This window comes from Diabrotica virgifera, chromosome 3 (genome assembly GCF_917563875.1).
Source record: "Diabrotica virgifera virgifera chromosome 3, PGI_DIABVI_V3a".
Taxonomy (NCBI): Eukaryota; Metazoa; Arthropoda; class Insecta; order Coleoptera; family Chrysomelidae; genus Diabrotica; species Diabrotica virgifera.
Window position 1 is genome coordinate 106,391,688 of NC_065445.1, and position 15,132 is coordinate 106,406,819.

Here is a 15,132-nt window from a genome sequence, read left to right on the forward strand (position 1 = left end):
TTCCCAAGGGTCAAGAAAATTGTTACCAGACCTTGTTCACTCGTCTAGAAAAACGCTATGGAGATGCCCATCTACAACAAGTATACAAAGCACAACTGCGAAGTAGAAGTCAACGAGCAAGTGAGAATCTGCAAGAATTTGAAGCAGATGTGGCTCGTGTGGTGCGGTTGGCTTATCCAGAGGTGCCAGACAGCGTTTTAGAAGAAATTGCAGTAGATACCTTCGTCAATGGGCTGAAAGATAATGAACTACAGAAAGCTTTACGACTAGCAAGACCGAAAGTTTTAGATGAAGCACTTGCTATTGCATTGGAACACGAAACGGCTAGTCAAACTTCACGAGGCCATAGAGTAAGAACCATTGAAGAAAGTGACGAACACAACGATGAACGTCTGGAGGAAATGATACGGAGAGTATTAAGTAATCAGATGCCAAAGAGACGCGAGCCTAGATGTTGGAATTGTGGAGACGTAGGCCACATTCGTCGTAATTGTAAGAAGATCGTACAGCCGTCGGAAAACTAGAGCGGGTCGACACCAAGGGGCAACTGCCGACCTCGAGAACTAGAGCCCCCATAGTAACTGTCAACCTTACGTCCTCCGGTGGAATCCACAACTTATACATCGAAGGTCGTATCAGTAATAGATGTAGATCATTTTTGGTGGATACAGGTGCAACGAGAACTATCGCACGTCCAGATGTAGTACGAGACCATAATAAATTATCACCTGCAACAGTAAAGCTTAGAACAGCGACTGGTGAGCTAATTAATACATATGGCGAGGCTAATATGTCAGTATCCATTGGCCAGACCACAGTTGAACATCAAGTATTAATTGCCGAGATCTCCGACGAATTCATATTGGGGATGGACGTACTAAGGAAAGTGGGGGCAATATTGGATGTTCAAAATGGAGTTCTCAAGATCAATGGTGAAGAGTTGCCCTTTCACGACGACAAAGAAGATGTCATCCGCTTACTTACTACATGCGACGTAACCATACCCGGTAATAGTGAGAAAATTCTGATGACCATGCTTGATGGACACTGCCGAGAGGGAAGTTTAAGGATGGTCGAAGATGTGGATAATGTCGAGTTCCTAACGGCGAAAACTTTGGTAAAAGTTCGAGATGTGATCCCTGTAAGAGTTATGAATTTAAGGGAAACTGCTATCAAGTTAAGTAGAGGAGCTTTGATCGGGCAGTGTGTTCCCGTGGCTTCAATTTGCTCTGTGAATACCAATGAGAAATCATCGAAGGCGAAGTATCCAAAGGAGCTTGTTGAGATGATCATTGAAAGATGCCAAGATCTTGATCATGAACGAACGGAAAAAGTGACATCTATGCTGATAGAGTATCAAGATGTTTTTGCTATTGACACGAAGGATAAGGGAAAAACAAGCATAGTAACGCATAAAATAAATACCGGAGACGCTCAGCCAATCAGACAACGGCCTAGACGACTTCCATTTGCGAAAAGAGATGAAGCCGAAGAGATTATCAAGGATATGGACAAACAAGGGGTAATTGAACCATCGAACAGTCCATGGACATCACCAGTAGTTCTGGTAAAGAAGAAAGATGGTTCAACGCGTTTTTGTATCGACTACCGCCAGCTCAATGCGGTAACAAAAAAAGATAGTTATCCTTTGCCCAGAATAGACGATACATTGGATACTCTCTCCGGTTCTCGTTGGTTTTCCACACTCGATTTAAAAAGTGGATATTGGCAAGTAGACATGGAGCCAGCCGATCGGGAGAAAACCGCATTTTCGATAGGATCAGGGCTTTGGCAGTTTACGGCTATGCCGTTTGGTTTATGTAATGCCCCTGCCACATTTGAAAGATTAATGGAGGCAGTTTTAAGAGGTCTAACATGGAAAACATGCCTGGTTTACTTGGATGATGTAATTGTGGTTGGAAGGTCCTTTGATGAACATGCCAAGAATCTAATAGACGTCTTTCAACGATTGAGGGCAGCGAACTTGAAGTTAAGTCCGAAGAAATGTCACATGTTTCGACGAGAAGTTAAGTACTTAGGACATATTGTATCGAGTAATGGTGTAACAGCTGATCCTGAAAAGATTGATGCAATTAAAGATTGGCCAGTACCAAAAGATAAACATGAAATTAGAAGTTTCCTTGGCCTATGTACATATTACCGACGATTTGTCAAAGGATTTGCCAATATCTCCAAGCCCCTAACAAAGTTGACGGAGGAGGGCAAAGAATATACATGGAGTGAGGAGTGTCAAAAAGCTTTCGAACAACTACAAAGGGCTCTGATCAGTGCACCGATATTAAGCTACCCGGGACAGGCAGGAAAATTTGTTTTGGATACCGATGCTAGCAACAGTGCCATAGGAGCTGTTCTCTCACAAATCCAGGATGGACAGGAAAAAGTCATCGCTTATTTCAGCAAAGTCCTGTCGAAACCAGAAAGAAACTATTGCGTTACCAGAAGAGAACTGCTGGGTGTAGTGAAGGCTTGCGAACATTTCCATAAATACTTGTACGGCAGAAAGTTCCTTCTTCGAACAGATCACGCTGCTCTAAAATGGCTCATACAATTCCGTAATCCAGAGGGCCAGATGGCAAGATGGTTGGAACGACTTCAAGAATATGATTATGAGATAGAACACAGGGCCGGAAGAGTTCATTCAAATGCTGATGCCCTTTCGAGACGACCATGCAGTGCAAATTGTAATCACTGTGCCAAATTAGAGGAACGATTTTGCCCCGTGAGACGAACCACCGTCGTTAATGAGCAATGGCAGCCACAACAGTTACAAGAAGCCCAAGAAGACGATCCATGTATAAAAAGAGTATTGGATTGGATGCGTCGAGGTGAGAGACCTAGTTGGCAAAACATTAGTGCATGTAGTCCGGAAGTCAAGGCCTACTGGAGCCAATGGAATTGCCTGATACTAAAAGATGATCTTCTGTACAGAACCTTTGAGAACGATGATGGTACAGAATCTAAGCTTCAGTTGATTGTACCTAAAAGTAAAGTGTCAGAAGTATTGCGTCAGTTGCATGACGGTACATCAGGTGGACACTTTGGTATTACGAAGACTCTGCAAAAGGTTCGAGAACGGTTCTATTGGGTGAACTGTAAAGATGATGTAAGAAGATGGTGCCGGAAATGTGAACTGTGTGCATCCGGTAATGGTCCAGTTGGTAAAAAGAGAGCACCCATGAGACAGTACAATGTTGGAAGTCCTATGGAAAGAGTAGCAATCGACATTGCAGGTCCATTTCCAGAAACCGATGCTGGAAATAAATACATTCTGGTAGCCATGGACTATTTTACGAAATGGACCGAGGCCTATGCATTACCGAATCAAGAAGCTGCTACCGTTGCAGAGGTACTTGTTGAAGAATTCTTCAGCCGATTTGGTGTTCCCTTGGAGATCCACTCCGACCAAGGGCGAAACTTTGAGTCAGCTCTTTTCCAAAACGTTTGTAAATTGATTGGTGCCAATAAGACCAGAACAACACCCCTGCATCCTCAATCAGATGGAATGGTCGAGAGGATGAACCGAACGATGGGTAAACACTTGTCCAAAGTTGTATCTGAACATCGGCGAGATTGGGACCAACACATTCATTTATTCCTGATGGCCTACCGCTCGGCCGTGAATGAAACTACAGGTCAAACACCAACCTGCCTGATGTTGGGTCGTGAAGTTCGTTTGCCCTGCGACCTAGAGTTTGGCTGCAGACCTTCCGAGGAATATGTTGCAGGCGAAGAATACGTAGACCGCCTGAAGTTACGAATGAACAACATTCATGAACTTGCCCGACAACACATCCAGATAGCCAGTGACAGAATGAAAGATCAATATGATTCTCGCTGCAAGAATGAAAGCTTCGAAGTAGGTGATCTTGTCTGGCTTTATAATCCACAACGTCGTCGAGGCCTGTGTCCTAAACTGCAAAGACAATGGGAAGGTCCGTATGAAGTTAAGAAGAAAATAAATGACGTAATATACAGAATTAAGAAGTTACCAAACGGTAAACCAAAAGTTATTCACATAAATCGTCTTGCACCATATGCTGGCTCAAATGAAACAGAGGAAGCCCGAGTCCTCCAACAGGAGATGAAAGATGCACCACAGCCAAGTTTTAAGGAATTTATGTCAAATTACGCAGAAAGAAAGAGTGCTAGATTCGGCGTGACCACAGAAGTTCAGCAAGATCTGTTTGGTGTTCCAGAAAACGTCTCTCTAGCCCACTGTGTTGCCCAAGACCTCGAGATGACTAAAGGAATCTCGTCCGTATTCAATAGAAAGTTCGGCCGCCTGGACGAGTTAAGGAATCAACAACCTAAAATTGGAAGAGTATTGCGATTGGAAGATGGTCCTCGATCTTTGCTGTATATAGTGACCAGGAAGTCTTATACGGACACGCCAAGCTATGAGAACATATGGCGTGCTCTATGTAATTTGAAGAAAATCGTGTGTAATTATGACATCAAAGATTTGGCTTTACCAAAAATAGGCCATGCAGTAGAAAATCTGGATTGGAAGATTGTGAGAAGAATGCTTGAAGTGGTCTTCAGAGAAACTGGCGTACGAATTACTGTGTGTTGCATGAACCCGAAGATGTCGGATCCTTCAAAGACAGTAGACTGTTATTTCTTCTTGAAGGGTGTATGCAAAGCTGGAGAGTCGTGTAGATTCCGCCATCCTGGGCCTTCATCTAGAGTTGCTGATCGGGACGCTCAGATCTTAAGAGGGGAGCAATGTAGCAAAACAATGAGTCACCAGCCGCAAGGCGTAAGCCGAGAAAAGTCTAGATCGAAGCACGCTATACGTGGAACCGATGCGCGGTTGTTGGAAGGTCACACGATAGTCGGAGAGCTGGCTTAGCCCGGAATGATCGAGAATAACGACTAGGATATATAAGGCATAATTTTTGTGAATAGAGTTAGTCTTAAGCTAAAGTTTGTAAAGTAAACTTGTATAAATAAAAATAAAGTCGTATATAAATTACGAACCGCTAGTTTTATTGTAATTAGAAGTAATTACACTAATCACGCTACAATATATTCTGTGATCCAAGTATTTTGTTGTTAAAGATGTTCAAAATTGTAAGCGTTCCATAACAATATATTATTAAAAAATCACTTTAACACTTTTCCTCTTTTCTCGATTGAGTATTAGTCTTTGTTGTACAAATAAATTATTACAATCACTGAATACATAGTTAGTGAAAAAATTATCACATTTATTAACTGAATTAATAATTTCCAATTATAAAAATAACAGTTATCCAAGAACATTCAAAAGCCATCTCTTTAAATTAATGATGACATTTTCAAGTAGAATGACATTCTAGTAATGTTTACATATTCATACCAGTGTGAATTTTACTACACGTAATTTGCCGTGTAAAGACAGAAAAAGTAGGGATACTCGTAAAATATTTACGAATTATGTACCCATAGCCTGGTAAAATGTTAATATTTTAGTGTTTTTTTATTATGTGTGAAAAATAGTTTTTGTGCGAATATTCATTTTTAAATAATGAATAAATAATAAAGGGTCAATAAAGAATACATCACTTTAATCAACAAAATAGCTAAAAATTAAAACAAAACAGCGAGAATGTGCAGCATAATCACTATTCAATACTAAAGTACTTATTCAAAATTACCACCATCAAAATTTTTTTTATACGTAGGTACGGTAAATTTTTGTAGTTAGGTACCTAGCGTCATATGTACTGTGTACTGTGTGTGTTGAGTAAGTGTCTTGTTACATTGCAAAGTCGACGTCATTGTCTTTGCAAAGAAACGCTAATTGTATCCGAACGTCTGCGGTCCCTCCGGTGAGTACCGATCCCACAAGGACAGAAACTATTTTCATTTAATAATTTATAATAAACGAAAAATTTCTGACCCTGGTGAGATTCGCACTCACGTTCATTCGGACCTTTTGATCCAAAGGTAGGCGCTCTTACCACTGAGCCACAGAGGGGGTCATCAAAAATTATTGTTATGTGTGCAAATGTTAATATTTTACCAATTTAGATTAAATAATGGTATTAATTAAAATTAAGTCATATTTTAATTTATTTTACTTTGAGGTTCGCAATTCACATAATTTCAGAATTCAAATTCAAATTTTTACCAGAAAAATCATTTTGCCGAAAATTCAAAGTATACAACTAAAATTTGTTTTTTATCCTCTTTTCAAATACAAAATCCATTTTAAAAAAAATTAATATACAAGGTGTTTTTTTGGGTTGGAACATTTATACAATATTTTTTAATCCGGACCTGGATTTTTTATAATTGTAAATAAATTAATTGACTGAGCACTTTAAAGAATATTCGCGTGTTAAATATAAAATCAATATACAGTGTGGTTGACAAGTTGTAAGCTGTATTTCAATTTTTTTCTACTTAGAGCTCTCGCAATTCACTTAATTTTAGAATTCAAATTCCAAATTTCACCAGAAAAATCATTTTGCCGAAAATTCAAAGTATATCACTGAATTTAGTTTTTTATCTTCTTTTCAAATGAAAAATCCATTTTAAAAAAAATTAATGTACAGGGTGTTGTTTTGGGGTCGGAACATTTTTCCAATATTTTTTAAGCCGGACCTGGATTTTTTACAATTGTAAATAAATTAATTTATTGTACGCCTTAAATGATATTTGCGTGCCAAATATAAAATAAATATACAGTGTGGTCAAAAAGTTATGAACCAATTAAGAAAATGGCAAAATAGATAAAACACCCAGTATCTTTGTTATTAATAGAGTAAGACCCATTAAGTATGGTATTTTTGAGACCGCCTAAGTATCCTCTTTCTACAGTTAACGTATGTTACTTTACCAATGAAACACCCTGTATATATAATCTTAATATTTCTAATTATAATTCATCAAAATTTCCCACAGAGGAATTTATTTCATTACGATTAAATAATGAAAATTTTTTGATATCCCAGCTTTGCATTCTCAGTTAAGTGTCATTTATGAAACAACTGACATTAATGATAAAGAAATACCCAGAAATCTGGGATTTCTTTATAACTACTGGTTTAAACAAGTCACTGTGTGAAGTGGTCAAGTTGTGTGAATTAGTACTACCAACTATCCCAGCCATAAGTGTATCAGATGAACGAAGTTTTGCAGTATTAAGATACATTAAGAGTTTCAAATTAAGAGTTTAAAAGAAATTCAACAAGCGAAGACATACTTTGAAAGTTAGCCCTATTATCCATTGAAAAAGACTGCATTCAACAATTATCAGAAGTTGATAGGAGAATAGACCTCGAGTATAAATAAGTGTGATTTTAGTGAAAGTTGTGTGTTGAGGAAAATGCCTCGGAGTATAATTTTTTTTTAAATAGGATTCTTCGTTAGAAAACCAAGCCCGGCGCGAGGACTCAAGGCCCGAGCTAGCAATACAGATCAATGATAGGTCACTAGTCACTAGAAATAGCGGGAATAGAGTGCCTCACGCATTCACGCGTCACGGATTTAGTGTGTGAGTCCTTGTACGCAGGACGTCTCACATAATTAAGTACTTTGCTGATAGAGAGCCCCTGCGCATCAGAGTGTTATCAGGTGGGAAGTGGCTCGACCCTCGACCCTTAAGAAAATATTTTTATATCCTTATTGAATCGCTTCCCCTTTCAAAAAAGTCACCGCACGCCACTGAACAATATCCACTTTCTTAACAGAAAGTGTAGGCTTCCAGCGTGCAATGCGTAGCATGGTTGTCAATAAGTAATAGCACCGACTGGATCTTTTTTGGTAGCCTTAACACATTGTTGAAAATAATGAAGCCATTGTACAAACAGCGATTCAGTTATCCAACCATTAGGTCACTTAATTTTTGAGTTAAAGAGTTTTCTTTTTAATTTTTTAAATGTAGATATATATTTTTAATATAGATTTCTAATTTATATTTTTAAATACTTTAAATTAGTTTTAATACATTTGCCACGAAAGATTCATAGTTTTCCCGTATTTTAACTTTGAAACAAACTACAAAATTTGGCATAAAGTATAATATAATAGCTCGGTTACTATTAAAGTCTAGTCACAACATATTTCTATGCTGTGGTCTAGTCTTAAAGAAAATTAAAATAAATCATTTGGTTTATTTTTTTAAAAGGTACATTTTTATTAATTACAGTTGTTTTAATAAAACGAATAATTTTTGAGTTATTAGCAGAAAACTGATTAAAAACATTGATTTTTTTTATGTAAGACTATACTTTTGGATCGCGAATAAATCGAAAACTATCTATTTTATCAAAAAAATATGTAGAACATATTATACAGTGCTAGTCAAAAGTCCGTACCCCCCCTCGTATCTTTTGAACGGTTATACCTATAATAGTGAAATTTGGAGGAAGGAAATAAACGGACGTAAGCTTCTTAACTAGTCATGACAGGTGACGTAATAGTGACAGATGACGTTACAGAGCCACTGTGACCGATAATTTTAAATGGGACCTTATGGCAAGTGATACCTCGTTTGAAAGGTATTGAAAATACCTATTCAGTCATACTAATTTTGTTTGAGTTTAAGCTAATTTTGATGAACAAATGAAATAAATATAAGATTGTAGTTTCGCATTTAATTAATATTTTACTTTACTTAATCAGTAGACCCATTAGTACCTTTCGGTGTAGGGCCATTTATAATACAATTCATTAAATTACAATTCAATAAATTACAATATTTTACAATCTTCTGAATTGTCCTAGCTCTTAACGAACTTTCTCCATTCCTTCCTATTGGATGCCATCTGTGTTGCTTCCTGCCAAGTCTTACCCTTACTCTGCAGTATCTGCGAAATGTCACTGTTCCATTCTTTGATGGGCCTTCCTCTTCTATTCTTACCTATTGGTTTGGCTTCCCACACTCTTTTCACTTGTCTATCATTGTCCATCCGGGTTAGATGTCCGAACCATGCCAATTTTTTCTTCTTGATTGAGTCGAGTATCGGCTTGATTTTGAGTCTTTCTCTTATTTCTTCATTTCTGATTCTATCTGTTCTTTTTACTCCTATCGTTCTTCTGAGGTATTTCATCTCTGCTGCCTGTATTCTGCTCTGGTGTCTTTTGTTTAATATCCAATTTTCTGCTCCATATGTCACCGTAGGTCTATATATTGTTTTGTATATTGTCATCTTGGTCTTTGTTGATATTTCTTTGTTATTAAGGAATCCTCTATTTAGTGCTTGGAATAGTTTTCCTGTGTTTTCCATTCTGTTGTTAAGATCGTCCTCTATGTCTCCTTTGTTGTTGATTACTGTTCCTAAGTATTTGTATGAATTTGTCTGTATTAATTGATGTTGGTCTATCATTATTTCTATTTGATCTTCCGTCCCTTGTTTCCTTGATATTTTCATTATCTGAGTCTTCTCTTTGTTTACGTTTAAGTTGTATTTGCTTGCTTCTAGGTTCCATTTCTCTAAGTTGTATTTCAGTTTTTCTGCTGTTTCCGCAATTAGTACTATGTCGTCTGCAAATATACACATCTCAGCGTTTATCATTTGCATTCTGTTCCAACCAATGCAGTATTTCTTGAAAGTTTTCTTACATTCTTTCACTATCTCATCTATTACATTTATGAATAGCACTGGGCTGAGACTTCCCCCTTGTCTAACTCCTTGAGTTGTTTCAAATGGTTCTGACTGTATATTTAACATTCTTACTGTATTTGTTGTTTTCATGTATATACTCTTTGTTGCTTCTATCAGTTCTTCGCTTACTTCCTTCTTCTTTAGGCTTTCCCATATATCTTTTCTTTTGACTGAGTCGAAGGCTTTTTCCATGTCTATAAAGCTCAGGTATATTTCTCTATTTTTCTTTAATGCTTTTTCTATTACTTGTTGCATGGTAAATATATGGTCTTGTGTGTTGTGTCCTTTCCTGAATCCACTTTGTACGTCCTCTAATTTATGTTCTATTTCTTTTCTGATTTTCCTTTCTATTATGGTTTCGTATACTTTTGCTGCTACACATAGTAGTGATATACCTCTATAGTTCTTACAGTCTCTTGTGTTTCCTTTTTTGTATATAGGTATAATTACTGCATTTGTCCATTCTCTGGGTATTACTTTTCTCTTCCATATTAGGTTATATATGTATAACAATTTTTCTTTTGCTTTTATTCCTATATATTTCATCATTTCTGGTGCTACTTCATCGCTTCCTGGTGCTTTTCCAATCTTTATCTTTCTTATTGCTTCTTCTAGTTCTTCTTTTTCTATAGTTTCTGGATTTTCCGTGTTTCTTATGGATACTCTCTTTATGTGGCTTACCTTCTCCATTGTGTTCACTTGATTTCCATTCAGTAACAGCTGGAAATGTTCCCTCCATCTTTCCATTATTGTTTTATCGTCATTTATTATTATTCCTTCCTTGTTCATTATTTGTTTCAGTTTCGTTTCTTTGTTGCTTCTTAGGTTTTTCAGTGTTCTATAAAATAATTTTACGTTTTCTGTGCTGTTTTCTTCCATTTTTTCTCCAAATTTTTCCCAACTTTTCTTTTTCTCTTTCCTAACTATCTCTTTAACTTTTGTTCTTTTTCTCTTATAATTTTCATATTTTTGTTGTGTTTTGTCTTGTATGTATTCTTTCCATAATTTCTTCTTTTCTTTTATTTCTCTTTTCACTTCATCGTTCCACCAAGACGTTCGTTTCCCTCTGTTGTTATTTCTTGTAGTTCCACATATTGATTTAGCTGTTTTTATCATCGCATTTTTAAATTTTCCCCATTCTTCTTCTATTGTTTCTGTTATTATATGTTCATTGTCTATTTCTTTCTCTAGCCCTTCTGTGTATCTTATTTTCGTTGTTTCTTCCCTTAGTTTATAAATTTTTATTATTTCTTTGTGTTCTCTGTTTATGTTCTCATTTCTTTTTATTTCTTTTCTTTTGCTTTTGAATGTGGTTTCTAGTAGATAGTGGTCACTACCAATTTCATAACTCCTTTTCACCCTTACGTCTCTTATCCAGTTCTTCTCTGTTTTTTGCACTATAGTATAGTCTATAATTGATTGTTCGTCTCTTGATTTGACTTCTCTTGTGATCTTGTGTATCCTTTTATGTTGGAAGTGTGTGTTCATAATCACCAGGTTATTGTCTAGACAGAATTCAAGTAGTAATTTTCCATTTTTGTTTATTTTTTCCTCCCCATACGGTCCGATGACATTGTTCCATTTTTCTGCTTCTTTCCCCACTCTACTGTTCATGTCTCCTGTGATCACCATTTTCTCTGTACAATCATTTATCACTTCTTGTAATTTGTCCCAGAACTCATTCTTTTCGTTTTTTGTTGCGTCTTCATCTGGTCCATAGCATATGATTAGGTTTGTATTGGTTTCCTCTGTATCCATATATATGTCTACTCTTAGTATACGTTCGTTGTAATATATCCAATTTTTTTACTTTGTTGATACTATCCTTCTTAATCAGGCACGCTACTCCTGCCTGAGCTCTCTTCGTTTCTTCCACTCCACTGTATATTAGTAACATTCCGTTTTCTAATATTATTGATCCTCTTCCTTTTTTCTTTGTCTCTGTTATAGCTACTATTTCAATGTTCTTATCTCTAATTTCTTCCCCCAGTTCTATTTCTTTCCCATTTATACCTCTTACATTCCATGATGCCATTTTCAAAATTGTTCTGTTCTTTTCTATGTTTAGGTTGTACTTCAATTTGTTTTTCCTTACGTTTGTGTTATTATCTTTAAATCTGGTCATGTCCCTGTTCTTTGCCTGTTTTGTTTCTCGGTCCATCATTGTGTTTTCTACAGCTAGTTTTTTGAACAAGTTGGTTCTGTATTGTATGTTACTTTTTCTATCCGGCTTGTTTTTTGGTTCCATTTCCACTTAATGTCTTCAATAATTATGAATCCATATCCAATTTTTGTCCTTTTCCCATTAGTCTTTTCCTCTGCTGCTATCTTCCTAAGGTTTCTTTGTATTTCTATCTCTTTTAATGTTAGGTCACATTCTATATATACTCTATGTTGTTTATAGCTCATTAGTTTACCCTTGGCTTTCAGTATTTTCATTTTATCTTCGAATTTTTTTACATTCTATAACACACATTGTTTCATTTATCTTTTGTACCCTATTTATTTCTGATTTTACTCCCATTTTTGCTTCTATGAAGTTCTCTATTTGCTCTGTTCCTATTGTGTCTAGTGGTAAGCCTCTCATTATTAGGTTATTTTTCTTCTTTTCTTTCTGACATGCTTCCAAGGTTATTTCTATTTTATCTATTTTTTTGTTTCATCGTAGCCATTTCTTTCTTTAGATTTTCATTTTCTCTTATTATTTCTTTCATTTGCAATTTGTATTCATTATTTTCCTTCCTAATTTCTTTTAGTTCCTCAATCATATTACCCATTGTATTTTTTATATCTTCCAGGTCCTTGTTTTTCTTTTTGTTATCGCTTGCTAATTGTCTCATTAGTTCCATCATTTCGTTCTGGCTGCTGGTTTCATTCGTTGATGGTTTCGACCTGTCTGGTGTTCGGTTCACTTTTCTACTCCTGCTAAATATATCTGGCTCCTCTTTGCTTTTTCTTTTACCGTCCTCATTAATGCTATCATTACCATCCGCCATCTTTCTTCCTATTCAAATTATTAAAGTAGGTATGTATTTATAAATACAAATATTAAATGGGACCTTATGGCAAGTGATACCTCGTTTGAAAGGTATTGAAAATACCTATTCAGTCATACTAATTTTGTTTGAGTTTAAGCTAATTTTGATGAACAAATGAAATAAATATAAGATTGTAGTTTCGCATTTAATTAATAAAAATTCAAAATTCCGCCTATGATTACTTGTCAAACAGGTTGACGTTGACGTAAAAACTACTAGAGAATTAAAAAACGTCAACTTTTTTGCCAAAAAATTCATAGGCGGACATTTGAATTTTTATTAATTAAATTCGAAACTACAATATTATATTTATTTAATTTATTCACCAAAATCAAAATCAACCTAAACTCAAAAAAATTAGTATGACTGAATAGGTATTCTAAATACCTTTCAAACGAGGTATCACTTACCATAAGGTCCTATTTAAAATTATCGGTCACAGTGGCTCTGTAACGTCATCTGTCACTATTACGTCACCTGTTATAACTAGTTAAGAAGCTTACGTCCGTTTATTTCCTTCCTCCAAATTTAGCACTGTATACATATAGGGTGTCCCAAAAGTAGCGGAACGGTCGAATATTTCGCGAACTAAACATCGGATCAAAAAACTGAAAAATACGTGTTCAATCATTTTCAAAAATCTATCCAATGACACTAAACACCAATCCCCACTACACCACCTGGAGGTGGGGTGGGGGGTAACTTTAAAATCTCAAATGGAAACCCCCAGTTTTTCTTGCAAATTTGGATTCTTTACGTAAAAGTAGGCAACTTTTATTCAAGACATTTTTTCGAACTATGGATAGATGGCGCTATAATTGGGAAAAACGATTTATCCTGATACCATAGGTAAATTATAGAAACGGTCTAATATCTCTCGAAATACACTTCCAAATGATAAACCAAAAAACAGATTTTTAATCTTTTTCGAAAACCTATCGAATAACACCAAACATGACCCTTCAACCCACCCTCTGGAGGTAGGGTGGGGGTAACTTTAAAATCTTAAATAGCAACCCCCACTTTTTATTGCAGATTCGGATTCGCCATAAAAAATTAAGCAACATTTATTCGAAATATTTTTTAAAATTTCTGATAGATGGCGCTAATAAATCGTATTTTTCCAATTATAGCGCCATCTATTAACAATTCTAAAAAATGTTTCGAATAAATGTTGCATAATTTTTCGTGACGGATCCGAATCTGTAATAAAAAGTGGGGGTTGCTGTTTAAGATTTTAAAGTTACTCCCACCCCACCCCCAGGGGGTGGGTTGGAGGGTCACGTTTGGTGGTATTCGAAAAGTTTTCGAAAAAGATTAAAAATCTGTCTTCCAGTTTCTCATTTGGAAGTGTATTTCGTGAGATATAAGACCGTTTCTATAATTTACCTATGGTATCAGGATAAACCGTTTTTCCCAATTATAGCGCCATCTATCCACAGTTCGAAAAAATGTCTTGAATAAAAGTTGCTTACTCTTACGTAATGAATTAAAATCTGCAAGAAAAACTGGGGGTTTCCATTTAAGATTTTAAAGTTACCCTCCACCCCACCTCCAGGGGGTGTAGTGGGGGTTGGTGTTTGGTGTCATTGAATAGATTTTTGAAAATAATTGAACACGTATTTTTCAGTTTTTCGATCCGATGTTTAGTTCACTACTTTTGGGACACCTTGTATATTCAAGCGCGTATGAACAGTACAGACGCCTGCCTGCAACACTAGCTAAGGCGCCCTTAGGTTTTTTAATTAGCATTTTGTATAGCAGCACCATAAAAAAGCTTAGTTTGGTGCCCCCGCCTGTAGTGCATCCCTTGCAGGCCCATTATCGTCGGTCCTGCGTATGAACATTTATTTAGTTGGAATCCATTGCAATCGGTGACTGCACGCCGAGGTTTGTTTTGGTTGAATCAGAGAGAGCAGCATATGTGCCTCCTGATGAGAGACTAATAAGTTTCGAAACCGGTAGAGGTGCTTGCTGCACTCTCTGATTGGACTAGAATATGATGCGGCTGTATTTTCGTTTTGCAACGAAATTGAAAATGGTTATTCATTTTTGATTTCCATGTTTACTCTGATTGGAGTACGAAGGGAACCATTCTTGTTGGAACTTTACCGCGCTGAGCAGATGGGACGTGAATTATAAATTGTAAAATTCCCTCATCTTCCTCATAGTCTCAGCATCCGTTATGGCTTGCAAATTGTAGAAGCCTCGGAGATGTAACCAGAGAAGGTCCCATTGTTTTCAGTCTGGTGGTATGTAGAATAACATTATGTTGTTTTATATGCCATTGGATTGAAAACTTAGTCATTTGCTAGCAGTTGCCGCTAGGGCATCTATGCCATTTCGTTCGTTGCAATCCGTGACTGCACGCCAGGGTTTGTTTTGGTTGGATCAAAGAGAGCAGCATATGTGCCTCCTGATGAGAGACTAATAAGTTTTGAAACCGGTAGAGGTGCTTGCTGCACTCTCTGATTGGA